Here is a 15,070-nt window from a genome sequence, read left to right as displayed (position 1 = left end):
AGGATAGAGACACTTGGGGAGGTGATTCATTAAGAATGACAGTATTTACATCAGGATGCACCAACATCCCTGTCATCCTGAAGGAAGTGGTTACTTACAGCTACAGACTCTTGACTGGTCTGCAGAGTCAAGACATGAGGATGGGTCTCTAAAGTGGGATTTGATGTTTTTCTTTCTGGCTTACTTCACTCTGTATAATAGGCTCCAGTTTCATCCACCTCATTAGAGGTGGGAGGGGAGTTCAGGATTGGGAACATGTGTATACCCGTGGCAGATGCATGTTGATATATGGCAAAACCAATACAATATTGTAAAGTAAAAAATAATAATAATAAAATTAATTAATTAAAAAAAATTTCAGCACTCTCCAAAAAAAATAAATAAATAAATAAAGTGGGATTTGAGGCATAGGAAATTCCAGAGAGCCTGAGGCTGGAGAAGCAGTGCTATAGATAGGCAGTGGTCCCTGGAGGGACTGGACTCCTGGTACTCTGGTTACACCCACACTTCCCCACCTCCCCACACCCCCCTAACTACTGGAGCCAGGCACCTATAATGAGAGCCTGTTTCAGTGTTATACAAACAGCGATTTTCATTTCTGGTAATACACAGCTAAGGACAACAGAATGTCTATATGTTTGAGGAAAACCAAGAGAAAAGACATCAAATATAACTTAATACTAATAAGTTCTAAACTCAGTAGAAAAATGAATCCCTGGGGGAATGAGGGAATCATTGCAAATGAAATAAAACTGCAAAATAATATAAACATGGGAAATTAAAACTGCAAAATAAACATAATTAATTTCCTCAAATTGGTTGAAAGGGATATTGTGTTCAAACAAAATAATAGATTGCAATGAAAAAGCAACAAAGGATATCTCCAAAGTTAAAAATATGATCAAAACATGATGGTCCAAAGGCCAAAATACACCTAGTGCAACAGATAATCAGCTGGAAGATGGAAGCAAGTGATCTCCTACCATATAATGCATTAAGAAAGAGGAGAAAATGTGGGGGGAAATCTAAAGAACATGAGGAAGAGATCTGGGAGAACAATCATCTATTTGGTAAGAATTGATGCTTTTGAACTGGGGTGTTGGAGAAGACTCTTGAGAGTCCCTTGGACTGCAAGGAGATCCAACCAGTCCATTCTAAAGGAGATCAGTCCAGGGTGTTCTTTGGAAGGAATGAGGCTAAAGCTGAAACTCCAGCACTTTGGCCACCTCATGCGAAGAGCTGACTCATTGGAAAAGACTATGTTGCTGGGAGGGATTGGGGGCAAGAGGAGAAGGGGATGGCAGAGGATGAGATGGCTGGATGGCATCACTGACTCGATGGACCTGAGTTTGAGTGAACTCCAGGAGTTGGTGATAGACAGGCAGGCCTGATGTGCTGCAATTCATGGGGTTGCAAAGAGTAGGACACGACTGAGCAACTGAACTGAACTGAACTAAAATGCAAAAGAAAGAAAAAGAGGAAGAATAAAATCTATAATACAGTAAAATGTCCTTATCAAATCTTCAAATGAAAAACTTCAAATTTAAAAAAATAAATCCACTAAACTCACTCTGGTGAAATTTCAGAAGTCAAACACTACAGAGACTGTCCTAAAATACATCCCAGAGACAAAGAGTTCCTTATCAATAAGGAAACAGGATTAGAACAACATTCTGAACCTAGAATTCTAGGGTTGTGGATTATTTTCAATTTTAATATTCTCTTATAAATATTTTTAAGACTTTGAATTTTCTCCTGCCTATTGTTTTGACCAAATTCTCTAAGTCATGTTCTCTCCTGTGATTCAGCTCTAACTTGCTTATATTTTCGGTTTTTACTTTCAATTTTACTCACATTTTATTATGGAAAGAACCTGAGTAATTTCAAGCGAATGGGTTATTTTTGCTCTTCTTTTGTTAATAATTATGTATTAGAGTTGTAAAATCATAGCTGAAATAACTTCTACTGTTTGAAATTTATTGGGCTTTTTTTCGATATGTATATATGTGTGTGTTGACTGAAATATGGCCAATTTTTATAAGTATTCCATAGAGCTTGAAAAGAATGTGTATTCTCTTACCGTTAAGTATATTGTTCTTTCCACATGTATTAAGAGATACATATTCACAGTGACATTCAGAATTCTTTTAGAAAGAGTTTTTCAGTGATACCTTCTCTGAGTAAATATGCAAGTACATGCTCCCCAAATATTGACCTTTATTTTAGCTTTCAGTGAAGAAAGGCTGAACAGTGAATAAAGCACAGACTCTGGTGACTGACTGAATGGTAGGTGTAAGAAAAATAGAGGAAAAGCAAATTTGGGGGTTAAAATAAATATTTCATGTTTGGACATGTTGAAATTAAAGTACCCTTAAGTTATTCAGGTAGAGATAAGCTGTCAAACATCCAGATATACAGGTTGGAAGAGATCTGGCTTGGGTATATGAATTGGGGTTTAATCTGGAGCCAGGACTGATTGATTGCTTGTGCAATCAAGAACAGATTTGGTGCCAAATCTGATCAGTCCATAGTTAGATTGAAGATAAGTGTTTGGAAAGACTATGAGGCCAAGTCAATGTTGAGCAGTAATGAGTACAAGGACAAGTGAGCCTTGGATGCCATGGCAGAGGCAAGAGCTATACATGCAGGTTTGCAGCACATTCGCTCATCTTGTTATAAATAGTAGCTGAAGTCATGGGTGAGAATGAGATTGCTTCCCAACAGCATGTAGTATGAGAAGAAAACAGTGATTAAGATAAATCCAATGGATTACCAATACTTAAGAAGTGGATAAAAGAAGGTCTGTCTTCACACAGGGTCAGCATGTTTTTTCAACTTGGTTTTCAAGCATTTCATGCTTCTTCTAAGGAACCACAAAGAGTTGTGGGAGCTTTGCCTGTAATTTAATGAGATGAACTGAAAGTTACGTGAATCAGTTGACTTCACTGCTCTATAGCTACATCCACAAGAATTTCAACTGGAAGAATTATAACCAACAGCGCTTAGGTTAATTGTCCCCAATTTTATTATTACAGAGCTCCTATCCATTGCCTTATGTCTTTTATCCAAGCCTCATATATTTTAGATCCTGTACTCTGGTCCTAAATGAATTTGCAGAACAAATGCTTTCTTTGGCTATCCTAAATACAGTTCATTGATTTTTTTCCTCCATGCCATAAAGACAGAAATAGCCCACTCTCTTTATTAAATTTAAATTAGGTTAAAATTTCTGTACTAATGCTGAGTTTCCAGGGATAAGATAGCCTAAATCAGAAGTGGGAGAAAACTTTTGCAAACATTCTAGAACATAAAGTCAAACTGATCATTACAGTATTTTAGAACCTTAATACGTTGCTCGTGAATAAGGAAACATTTTTACTGCATTATGTTGGAAGTCAGGAAGCACAGGTTTTAGCCTACCATGTACAGTAACTCCCATGAAGCTGAGTTAGTTAATTGGTTGTTTAGATGACCAACTTATCCCCATTTGCCTTGGGCTTTCCCAGTTTTAGCACTGAAAGCAAGTAGCTCAGGAAACCTGTAGCCCAGGACAAGCAGGACAGTTCATTGGTTGCTGTACTGACTCTCCCTGAATCTTAATTTCCTCATTTGCACATGGGATCACATTACCTATCTATCTCAGTTAGCTTTAAAATTCTAAAGAGATAAATTGTACATACAAAAAAGGTAGTACATTGCATCATACAATTTTCCCTGCACCAAAAGACCAATGTATTCATATATACTGCTTTTGCAGTATAAAACAGTATTAACCCCCCAAAATCAACAAGATTATATAGATGGATCATAACCTTACTAAAAAAACAGAGCGGGCTTAACATTTTTCAAAGACCCACAACTAGGAGAAGCCAGGAGATGCAGAGCAAGGGAAAATGCTTGGGCCAGGAGAATGCCCTATTTTGAGACTAAGACACTTCTTCACAGTTCTGTCCATCATGGCCCAGCTATCATCAGATCCCTTTTCTTTTCTTTGGTGGTCATCAACAACAAAGGTCCTGAACAGATATCAGCCTCCAATGAGAATGAAAGTCAGGCTTTGTGAAGACGTGAATACAGGATACAGTGACCCGATCAATAGAGGGCCAGCCAAAATTACAGAGAAGTTTTCTCTAGATGAGACCAAGTTTGCTTAACTCCATGACTCCCAGTACTGAGTCACTCAGAAGGACAGCAGGTCCAAGAGTTTATGCAGTCATTTCTTGCCCTCTACCCACTGCCCCTTCCCATGAACAATGGCCTTCAGACAATTTCATTCTTCTGAGACACAAGTTCTCAGTGGGGAAATCTGAGTTTTTACTAGTATTACCTCTCTGGGAGGCATTTTACAGCCTAAAAGAAAACTGACCTGTTCATTTCCAACAAAGAGTTCATCAACCTTAATTTTTTACAGGAAGTGGAAAAAAAAGGAAAAAGAAAGCTAAATACTAAGCATTAGGAGTCTATAGTTTATGCCTCATAGCCAATAACTGGTTGAGTCTGTTTAATTGCTGACAGTTAAATCACATGTTCTTACCTGAACATCTCCAGCAGCAAAACAAAGACTATAGTGTCTTTTCAAGGCCCTGGCTGCTGCAAGGCCCTGGACTGTGGTTCAGTTCAGTTCAGTCACTCAGTCATGTCTGACTCTTTGCGACCCCATGAATCACAGCACACCAGGCCTCGCTGTCCATCACCAACTCCCGGAGTTCACTCAGACTCATGTCCATCAAATCAGTGATGCCATCCAGCCCTCTCGTCCTCTGTTGTCCTCTTCTCCTCCTGCCCCCAATCCCTCCCAGCATCAGGGTCTTTTCCAATGAGTCAACTCTTCGCATGAGGTGGCCAAACTATTGGAGCTTCAGCCTCAGCATCAGTCCCTCCAATGAACACCCAGGACTGATCTCCTTTAGGATGGACTGGGTGGATCTCCTTGCAGTCCAAGGGACTCTCAAGAGTCTTCTCCAACACCACAGTTCAAAAACATCAATTGCCAGTCCAGGTTCGATGCATGATACTGGATGCTTGGGGCTGGTGGACTGGGACAGCCCAGAGGGTTGGTATGGGGAGGGAGGAGGGAGGAGGGTTCAGGATGGGGAACACATGTATACCTGTGGCGGATTCATTTCAATATTTGGCAAAACTAATACAATATTGTAAAGTTTAAAAATAAAATAAAATAAAATAAAAAAAACATCAATTCTTTGGCGCTCAGCTTTCTTCACAGTCCAACTCTCACATCCATACATGACCACTGGAAAAACCATAGCCTTGACTAGATGGACCTTTGTTGGCACAGTAATCTTTCTGCTTTTCAATATACTATCTAGGTTGGTCATAACTGTCCTTCCAAGGAGTGTCTTTTAATTTCATGGCTGCAATCACCATCTGCAGTGATTTTGGAGCCCCCAAAAATAAAGCCTGACACTGTTTCCACTGTTTCCCCATCTATTTCCCATGAAGTGATGGGACCAGATGCCATGATCTTAGTTTTCTGAATGTTGAGCTTTAAGCAAACTTTTTCACTCTCCTCTTTCACTTGCATCAAAGGTTTTTTAGTTCCTCTTCACTTTCTGCCATAAGGGTGGTGTCATCTACATATCTAAGGTTATTGATATTTCTCCAAGCAATCTTGATTCCAGCTTGTGCTTCTTCCAGCCCAGCGTTTCTCATGATGTACTCTGCATATAAGTTAAACAAGCAGTGTGACAATATACAGCCTTGACAGACTCCTTTACCTATTTGGAACCAGTCTGTTGTTCCATGTCCAGTTCTAACTGTTGCTTCCTGACCTGCATATAGGTTTCTCAAGAGGTAGGTCAGGTGGTCTGGTATTCCCAGCTCTTGAAGAATTTTCCACAGTTTATTGTGATCCACACAGTCAAAGGCTTTGGCATAGTCAATAAAGCAGAAATACATGTTTTTCTGGAACTCTCTTGCTTTTTCCATGATCCAGCGGATGTTGGCAATTTGATCTCTGAGTCCTCTGCCTTTTCTAAAACCAGCTTGAACATCTGGAAATTCATAGTTCACATATTGCTGAAGCCTGGCTTGGAGAATTTTGAGCATTATTTTACTAGCGTGTGAGACGAATGCAATTGTGCAGTAGTTTGAGCATTCTTTGGCATTGCCTTTCTTTGGGATTGGGATGAAAACTGACCTTTTCCAGTCCTGTGGCCACTGCTGAGTTTTCCAAATTTGCTGGCATATTGAGCGCAGCACTTTAATTTACCCTTACAAGAATGGGAGGTGGATTTAGAGAAGCATCTAGTTCCAGGAAGAGTTGGACATAATTTAATAATTAGCATCTGATGAATTAGAGCAGAAAATCCCTTTGATTGTATGGAAAACATTTCCTTAGAGTGGAAAAGGAAATTTCTTTGAGAAACAAGTTTCAGAGTATCAGCATTTTGCAGTTATGGCAGAAACTACAGATAATGTCTTCACCTTAAATGCAGATTTTAAAACCCTCCCCATATCTAAACTAATCATTGGTAAATAGCAGCCTATTTTTCTCTGCTTAAAAACAAAACACAAACCTAAAATGTCTCCTTTAGGGCTTAGGAGTTTGCTCAAAAGGAAATCTGAAACCAAGTATCAATCAAGTTGGATTTATAGAAATATCCTTTAATTTTACTGTTTATCAGTCAGAGTATGACCTCCAAATGCTTTTGTTTCATCCCTAAAATATAAGATGGCATTCTGTAGTTGTTAAGAGCATGGGGTGAGGCGTCAGATAGAATTTGAGGTTCTGTCCTATTTTGTGTGACCCTTGGAAAGTCAGTTAATCTGTCTAAACCTCAGATGAATGTAAACCCTAAGGAGAGTGTGATAGCAGGTCCTAAATTCATAGAGCGTTTATGAGGATGAGACACAGCATGGGTTCTCAGCCAATACTGCTGTTGCGGCCTCCTCCTCTCTCTCCCCCTTCTCCCTCTCCTGTTATTATTATTGTTATTAATAGTGTTAATTGCAGTGATGGGATAAAATTCTCCATCTCCTCAAAGTAACTGTGATTCTAGGTCCTAAGATCTAGAATTAGATCTTTGTGCTTTTAATGTTTTAGAAGAATGTAAATATTTCCTCAAAAAGATTGTACTTCTTATTAACATGAGAATAACTTCTTTGAATTTCTCAGCATTATAGTTAGAGGGCTTCCCTGATGGCTCAGAGGGTAAAGCATCTGCCTGCAATGCGGGAATCCTGGTTCGATCCGTGGGTTGGGAAGATCCCCTGGAGAAGGAAATGGCAACCCACTCCGGTACTCTTGCCTGGAAAATCCCATGGATGGAGAAGCCTGTAGGCTAGAGTCTATGGTAGGCTACAATCTATGGGGTCTCAAAGAGTTGGACACGACTGAGCGACTTCACTCACTTGATGAATTAGAATTTTAGTGCATGGAAGACAAAAGCTAACAGCAATCTTTTGTCTGTTGAGAGCCATATAGAAAGTGGATTCAAATTTATCATGCTTCTCTCCTGCTTAAATATAGTTTCCTACCTCCCACACAACAAACTCCAAATTGTCTGCACTGGTAACAGTCAAGATTCACCGCTATTGATTTCACCCTGGAATTCCAATCTAATCTCCTTTTTCTGAGCTGAAATCTTGCTCTCTCTTTTATTCTAATCATCATTTCCCAAACTGTTATTCACCTTTCTATCTCTGTGCCCTACCTGTACAATGCCTTCCACCTGGGCAGCCCTACCCACTTCTGTCTTCCTCTCAGCATACTATTTATCCTTCAACCTCCAACGCATCACAACATCTTTCCTGAGTTCTCCAGCCCACAGTGATTTTTCCTGTTTCTAAATTCCTACAGCACATGTTCAACACCTTGAGCCAAACATGTAAAGCTGCACCCAGTGTGAAGCTTTCTTGCCCCATGCATGGGTCTTGCCTCCTCAGCTAGATGCTTATAGCCTTGAGGGCACTGACTTTTATAACTTGCATTTCCCCTCACTATTATTAAATTAAGACAGCACAATTTACTGAGTTTTGGATTACGTCACAAGAATATGTCCTTCTCTGGAGATTAGGAGATGTGTCCATTGGTCTGAAACAATTTAAAGGAAGAAAAATTAAAGCTGGAGGGATAATAATAGACTCCAGAAAGACAATAATAGATAACATAGATAATAAGACTAGATTTCAGAAGGATTCTAAAATAAGATACAACTGACAAGCCATTTGTCCTAGGCCAAAGAGAAAATATGATGGAAAATCTGGGTTTATATGACAATAACCATTGGCTAAGACTGGAAATATTTAGCCAAGGAATATATCATGTTGTAGTCATTATGTCAAACACTGATTCAGAGATATTATTAATTTTTTAATGAATTGGCAGAGTCAAGTCTTATTAAAGGAAAATTAGGTTGAAGACTCTACTGTAAACCAAGCTAAAGCTTGAGTAAGTTCAAGTTCCTCCTTTCATTTTTCTTCTTATTAAATGTGTCTTCACAGGAGACTGTGTTTTGGGCAGCATAATTGAGTGTATTTATTGCAAGATTGAGGGAAAATCTGCAAGCAAAATCTGCAAGATGATGATGAAATGTGCTCACTTACTATTAGCAAAGTTTAGTTAAGACAGTAAGACATGAGGAATGTAAAATAAACCAAAAGTTTATAAATGAGCCTTCTCAACATTCTGCTAGGGGCTCCTTATGAGGTATATTGCTTTACCTAGAGCCCCATAAAGTTCCCATGTGTTTTGCTTTTTTTTCCCCTCTTTTACTCCCTGTATTTTTTGTATCTAATTTTCTATAAGACATATAGAGCTGTACTGCAAAGCAGAAATAAATTTAATATGCAAATTTAACAACACCAATGGTAAAATGCAATTACTAGTAAGAGATAACTTTTTCAACAGAAAGGAATTAGGTGACCAGCTTTTGCTGGAATCAATCACATTCAAGAAGGCACACAGGGTCAAAAATTTTTTTTTAAGTTTTGATTTTTATAGAGAACTTTTAGGTTTTCAACAAAATAATAGGGAGGTACAGACATGCCCCCATGTAACCCCTGCCCCCAACACATGCATGGCCTCTCTCATTATCAACATCATTCAACAAAAATCATATATATTCTTTGAGGGAGTTAAAGTCACTCAGTCGGATCCGACTCTTTGTGACCCCATGAATAGTCCATGGAATTCTCAGGCCAGAATACTGGAGTGAGTAGCCATTCCCTTCTCCAGGGGATCTTCCCAACCCAGGGATCAAACCCAGGTTTCCCACACTGCAGGTAGATTCTTTACCAGCTGAGCCACCAGGGAAGCCCCAAATATACATTCTTTGACTGAGGTTTAACTTACATTGAAATATCATAATCACTCAGAGTCCAGAGTTTACTTTAAGGTACTTCTCAGTGCTGCATATTCTGTGGGTTCAGACATATGTATGAGGATCTATATCCACCGCCATTATAATATCACATAGAGTTGTTTTTATTTTACTGCCATAAAAATCTGTGCTTCACCTGTTCATTTCTCCCTGCACTCTCCCCTGACCAGCAATCAATGATCTTTTACTATCTCCATAGCCAAAAAAAAAAAAATGCATTTTTTGCTCTTTCCCAAATGTCATATAGTTGGAATCATACTATGTAGCCTTTTCAGATTGGCTTCTTCCACTTAGTAATAAGCCTTTAAGTTTTCTCCACATCTTTTCATGGCTTGATAGATCATTTCCTTTTAGTGCTGAATAATATGCCATTGTCTGGATGTCCAACAGTTTGCTTATCCATTCACCTGATACACGTATATCAGCAAACTGATTCTAACATTTATATGGAAAGGCAAAAGATCAGAATAGCCAACACAATATTGAAATTGGAGGACTGATGCTCACCTGACTTACTACAAAGCTACAGCAGTCAAGACAATGTGGTGTTGGTGAAAGATTAGACAAATAGATCACAGAATAAAAGGAAGAGCCCAGAAATAGACTGCTTAAATATCAACTGACCTTGGATAAAGGGACAAAGGCAATAGTCTCTTCAACAAATGGCACTGGAACAAATGGACATTCACATGCTAAGAAATGAATCCAGACACAGACCTTACACCTTTCCGAAAAATTGAGTCAAAGTGGATCATAGACCTAAGTATAAAACAGAAAGCCAAGAAACTCCTAGAAGATAACATAAGGGAAAAATTAAATGACTCTGGATATGGTAAAACATTTTTAGATACAATGCCAGTGACACTATTCATGAAAGAAATCATTGATAAGCTGGACTTCATTAAAATTAAAAAGTTCTGCTTTGCAAAAGACAATATCAGAGAATTAGCTCTAAGCCACAAAGATAAAATATTTGTAAAAGAAAACATCCGATAAATGACTATCCTCCAAAATATACAAAGAACCCCTAAAGCTCAACAACAACAAAATAAAAAATATATATAGGATTTAAAAATGAGCCAAAGACCTTAACAGATTCCTCAGCAAGAAAGGTATACAGATGACAAATAAACATGAAAAAATTCTCCACATCGTATATCATCGAGTAAATGCAAACCAAAACAACAAAATACAACTATGTGCCTATTGGAATAGCCACAACCCAGAACACTGACAACTCCAAAAGCTGGTAAGGATATGAAACAGCAGCAGGAACTCTCATACATTTCTGATGGAAATGCAAAAAAGTGCAGCCACTTTAGAAGGTGGTTTGATGGTTTCTTAAAAAACGAAACCTACTCTTATCATACAATTCAGCAATCACACTCCTTGGTATTTACCCAAGAGAGCTGAAAACATATGTCTACACATAACCTGAACATGGATGTCTATAGCAGCTTTAGTCATAATTGCCAAAATTTGGAAGCCATCAGACTAACTCTAACATCACTTAACACATTTGCTCTCAGGAGCTTCATATCCTTCTATGCCACTAGGCTTCCTCTGACCTTGAACTTCTCTCTTCTTTTAGTAAAGACAGACTTTTTGTTGCTTATTCAGTGATGGACTTTTCAACACCTGACATTCCACACCACTTTGTCCTATTTCTTTGCCTAACTTCTAAATGCCCAACTCTACACCAATTCCTTTTAACTTCCTTCTCTGAAAGAAGCTGCTGTAGATGCCCTTGCAGTGAACCAGTGGGTCACCTTATAAAGCATTGCCTGTAATTTCTGATTGATAGTTCTTTCCTTCATCTCCTCTAGACTTCCCAGTGCCACACCTGAGCTTCAAGCTCCCAGCACAACTTGGGCTTTTCTCAATCTCTGGAATGACTAATTCTATGCTTAGACCAAAGCCATTTGCCAGGACATCCTACAAATTCCTTCTCTCAACATCTATCTGCATTTTCATCCCTTCCTTTCACACCTCTCTGTCAGGTAAAGTGCCAGGCATCTTTCCTAACTGAACCCCATCTCTTGTCTCCTTAATTTCTCTCTTCCCATCTCTTCTTCTACCTGGCTCCATTGATCATTCCCTTTTCTTGCACTTGTCTCTTGAGATTTTTCTCATCACTCTCTCCTTGTTCTCTGTCTATAATTATGTGTATGTATTTTTTCCATTCTAATTTTTTTTAATGTTTTTCCCGTGTGATGGGAAAATATTTTCAGTTTTGTCTTCTGATTTCTTTATACTCTCTGGTCTTTCTTCCTTTTAATTAGCAAAGGCATTCTGTGCTATTTCTTCAAAGAAGAGATGTTATACAATAATTTTTTTTTTCAAAAAAATGTATCTTAGCTTTTCTATCTCAAAAGTCTTTATTAATTGGGAATGGAACATGGAAATAAATAGGCTGGAACAATAGATTTGGAAGAACACTAATGAGAAAAAGCTACAGATTGGGAGAGAATATTCATATAAATATTTCTAATGTAGGACTTATGTCCATAATATGTAATTATAAGATAAACAATAAAAGACTAGCCTACAAATAATAGGTAAAGATGTAGAGCAGCTAGCATTCTTATATATCATTGATGGAAGTGTAAAAATAGCATATCTATTTTGAAGAGTTGTTTGATCGGATCAGATCAGTCGCTCAGTCGTGTCCGACTCCTTGCAACCCCATGAATCGCAGCACGCCAGGCCTCCCTGTCCATCACCAACTCCTGGAGTTCACCCAGACTCACGTCCATCGAGTCAGTGATGCCATCCAGCCATCTCATCCTCTGTCGTCCCCTTCTCCTTCTGCCCCCAATCCCTCCCAGCATCAGAGTCTTTTCCAGTGAGTCAACTCTTCGCATGAGGTGGCCAAAGTACTGGAGTTTCAGCTTTAGCATCATTCCTTCCAAAGAAATCCCAGGGCTGATCTCCTTCAGAATGGACTGGTTGGATCTCCTTGCAGTCCAAGGGACTCTCAAGAGTCTTCTCCAACACCACAGTTCAAAAGCCACAACACTACAATTCTTCGGCACTCAGCCTTCTTTACAGTCCAACTCTCATATCCATACATGACCACAGGAAAAACCATAGCCTTGACTAGACGAACCTTTGTTGGCAAAGTAATGTCTCTGGCTTTTGAATATGCTATCTAGGTTGGTCATAACTTTCCTTCCAAGGAGTGTCTTTTAATTTCATGGCTGCAGTCACCATCTGTAGTGATTTTGGAGCCCAGAAAAATAAAGTCTGACACTGTTTCCACTGTTTCCCCATCTATTTCCTATGAAGTGGTGGGACCGGATGCCATGATCTTCGTTTTCTGAATGTTGAGCTTTAAGCCAACTTTTTCACTCTCCTCTTTCACTTTCATCAAGAGGCTTTTGAGTTCCTCTTCACTTTCTGCCATAAGGGTGATGTCATCTGCATATCTGAGGTTATTGATATTTCTCCCGGCAATCTTGATTCCAGCTTGTGTTTCTTCCAGTCCAGCGTTTCTCATGATGTACTCTGCATATAAGTTAAATAAGCAGGGTGACAATATACAGCCTTGACGAACTCCTTTTCCTATTTGGAACCAGTCTGTTGTTCCATGTCCAGTTCTAACTGTTGCTTCCTGACCTGCATACAAATTTCTCAAGAGGCAGATCAGGTGGTCTGGTATTCCCATCTCGTTCAGAATTTTCCACAGTTGATTGTGATCCACACAGTCCAAGGCTTTGGCATAGTCAATAAAGCAGAAATAGATGTTTTTCTGGAACTCTCTTGCTTTTTCTATGATCCAGTGATAGTTTCTTATAAAATTAAGCATAAATCTATTCCGTGACTCAGAAATCCCATTATGTCTTTGTTGTTATTTAATCACTAAGTTGTGTCTGACTCTTTGTGACCCCCTGGACTATAGCCCGCCAGGCTCCTGTATCCATGGGATTTTCCAGGCAAGAATACCGGAATGGGTTGCCATTTCCTTTTCCAATTTTATGTCTTCATCCAAGAGAAATTTTAAAAAAATGTCCACGAGAGACTGGTATAAGAAGTATGACTATAATAACTAAAAACCACCCAAATGTCCACTTATAACTATGTGGATAAACAATTCTGGTACATCTATGCACTGGAATGTTACTTAGAATTTAAATGGAACCAGTTATTGATATACTCAGCAATATGGAAGAGTCTCAGAAATATAACATAAAGAGGGGAAAAACCTAGAAGTCTAAAATTACATTTTATTTAATCCCATTTACAGGAAGTCTAAGAACAGACAAACCTAATCTATGGTGAGAGAATTTGGAACAGTAGTGAATTCTGGGATTGGGGAAAGGAGGGAATTGACTGGATGAGGGAAAGAAACTTTCCAGGATGATGGAAATAGTCTTTATCTTATTAGAGGTATGCCTTGTGTAATCATATGCATTTATCAAAATTAAGCTGAAAAATTAAGATCAATTTTACTTCATGTAAATTATCCCTTTATAAAATAAATTTCAAAATTAAAGCTAACTCAAAAGTTTTTCAAAAATGAAAATGTGTGTGTGTTCCCTGGTGACTCAGATGGTAAAGCATCTGCCTACAATGCGGGAGACCCAGGTTCAATCCCTGGGTTGGGAAGATCTCCCGGAGAAGGAAATGGCAATCCACTCCAGTATTCTTGCCTGGAAAATCCCATGGATGGAGAAGCCTGTAGGCTACAGTCCATGGGGTCACAAAGAGTCTCACACGACTAAGCCATTTCACTTTCACTTCACTTTCTATGCTATACATTCCTCAAACATTGCAACTGGGTTTTGTTTGTGGTATATCTTGTCATATTCAGTGACTCATACCCTACAGGTACTTTGTAGCTTCATAAATGATTGAGTTCAAGGTATGGTCTTATGAGTCAAATTATTTCAGCCTTTAAGTAGGATATATTGTATTTGCTGTTTGACAGTACTGATGTACAAGTGAAGGAAAAACCTTTTTCTTATTTTTTAAGTAAAACACTTAAAGAAACCAGTGGATGTTAAGCTCCATAATGCCCTAGCCATGTCTGTTCATTCACCACTGCATTTCCAATGCCCAGCATGTAGCATTGTGTGCTTGCAGGCATTCACCATCTGTGGACTAAACAAACAAGCCAGGATGGATAAAGAAATGAAAAGGGTTACTGGCAAAGAGATAAGGGTGCAATCCCCAAAAGAGCTACACAGCCAACAAAATAATTAGTATTCAACATATAATTATATTATATAGAATATATTATGGGTCTTGAATCATTGTCACTTTCTCAAATATATTATAGAAGGGGAAGAATGCTAAATAATAGAAGGCCAAATGCTTTGGTTTAACTATGCATAAATAATATAAAGTTGATTTTAGGCATTTAGGAATCAGATATGAATAAACAGATCTTTAGAATTCTTATCAAGCTTGATAATCACATTATCAAGGTACCGTGTTGATAATTTAGTTAGCGATCATCCTCACAGAAAACATGTTCAGATCAGATCAGATCAGTCGTTCAGTTGTGTCCGACTCCCTGCGACCCCATGAATCGCAGCACGCCAGGCCTCCCTGTCCATCACCAACTCCCGGAGTTCACCTAGACTCACGTCCATCGAGTCAGTGATGCCATCCAGCCATCTCATCCTCTGTCGTCCCCTTCTCCTCCTGCCCCCAATCCCTCCCAGCATCAGAGTCTTTTCCAGTGAGTCAACTCTTCGCATGAGGTGGCCAAAGTACTGGAGTTT

General features: G+C 38.8%; 1 protein-coding gene across 50 annotated transcripts in view; it reads right to left on the bottom strand.

The window, feature by feature from the left end:
* Positions 1 to 15,070, bottom strand: part of LOC147368940 (uncharacterized) — a 509,652-nt gene that overhangs the window by 454,743 nt on the left and 39,839 nt on the right. For 9 of the 50 annotated variants that reach the window (XR_015166956.1, XR_015166944.1, XR_015166954.1 and 6 more), the window contains one exon: positions 2,774 to 2,896. The exons of the other annotated variants lie outside the window; for them this stretch is intronic. The gene's annotated coding sequence lies outside the window, so the exon portion shown is untranslated. The remainder of the gene's footprint in view (positions 1 to 2,773; positions 2,897 to 15,070) is intronic. 50 annotated transcript variants of the gene reach the window in all.

The sequence above is a fragment of the Bos grunniens genome, chromosome 7, assembly GCF_055505025.1.
Source record: "Bos grunniens cultivar Pamir isolate PY7600 chromosome 7, Bosgru_T2T1.0, whole genome shotgun sequence".
Lineage (NCBI taxonomy): Eukaryota > Metazoa > Chordata > Mammalia > Artiodactyla > Bovidae > Bos > Bos grunniens.
The sequence above is the reverse complement of the archived record's forward strand: the minus strand, read 5'-3'. Positions and strand labels throughout refer to the sequence as shown.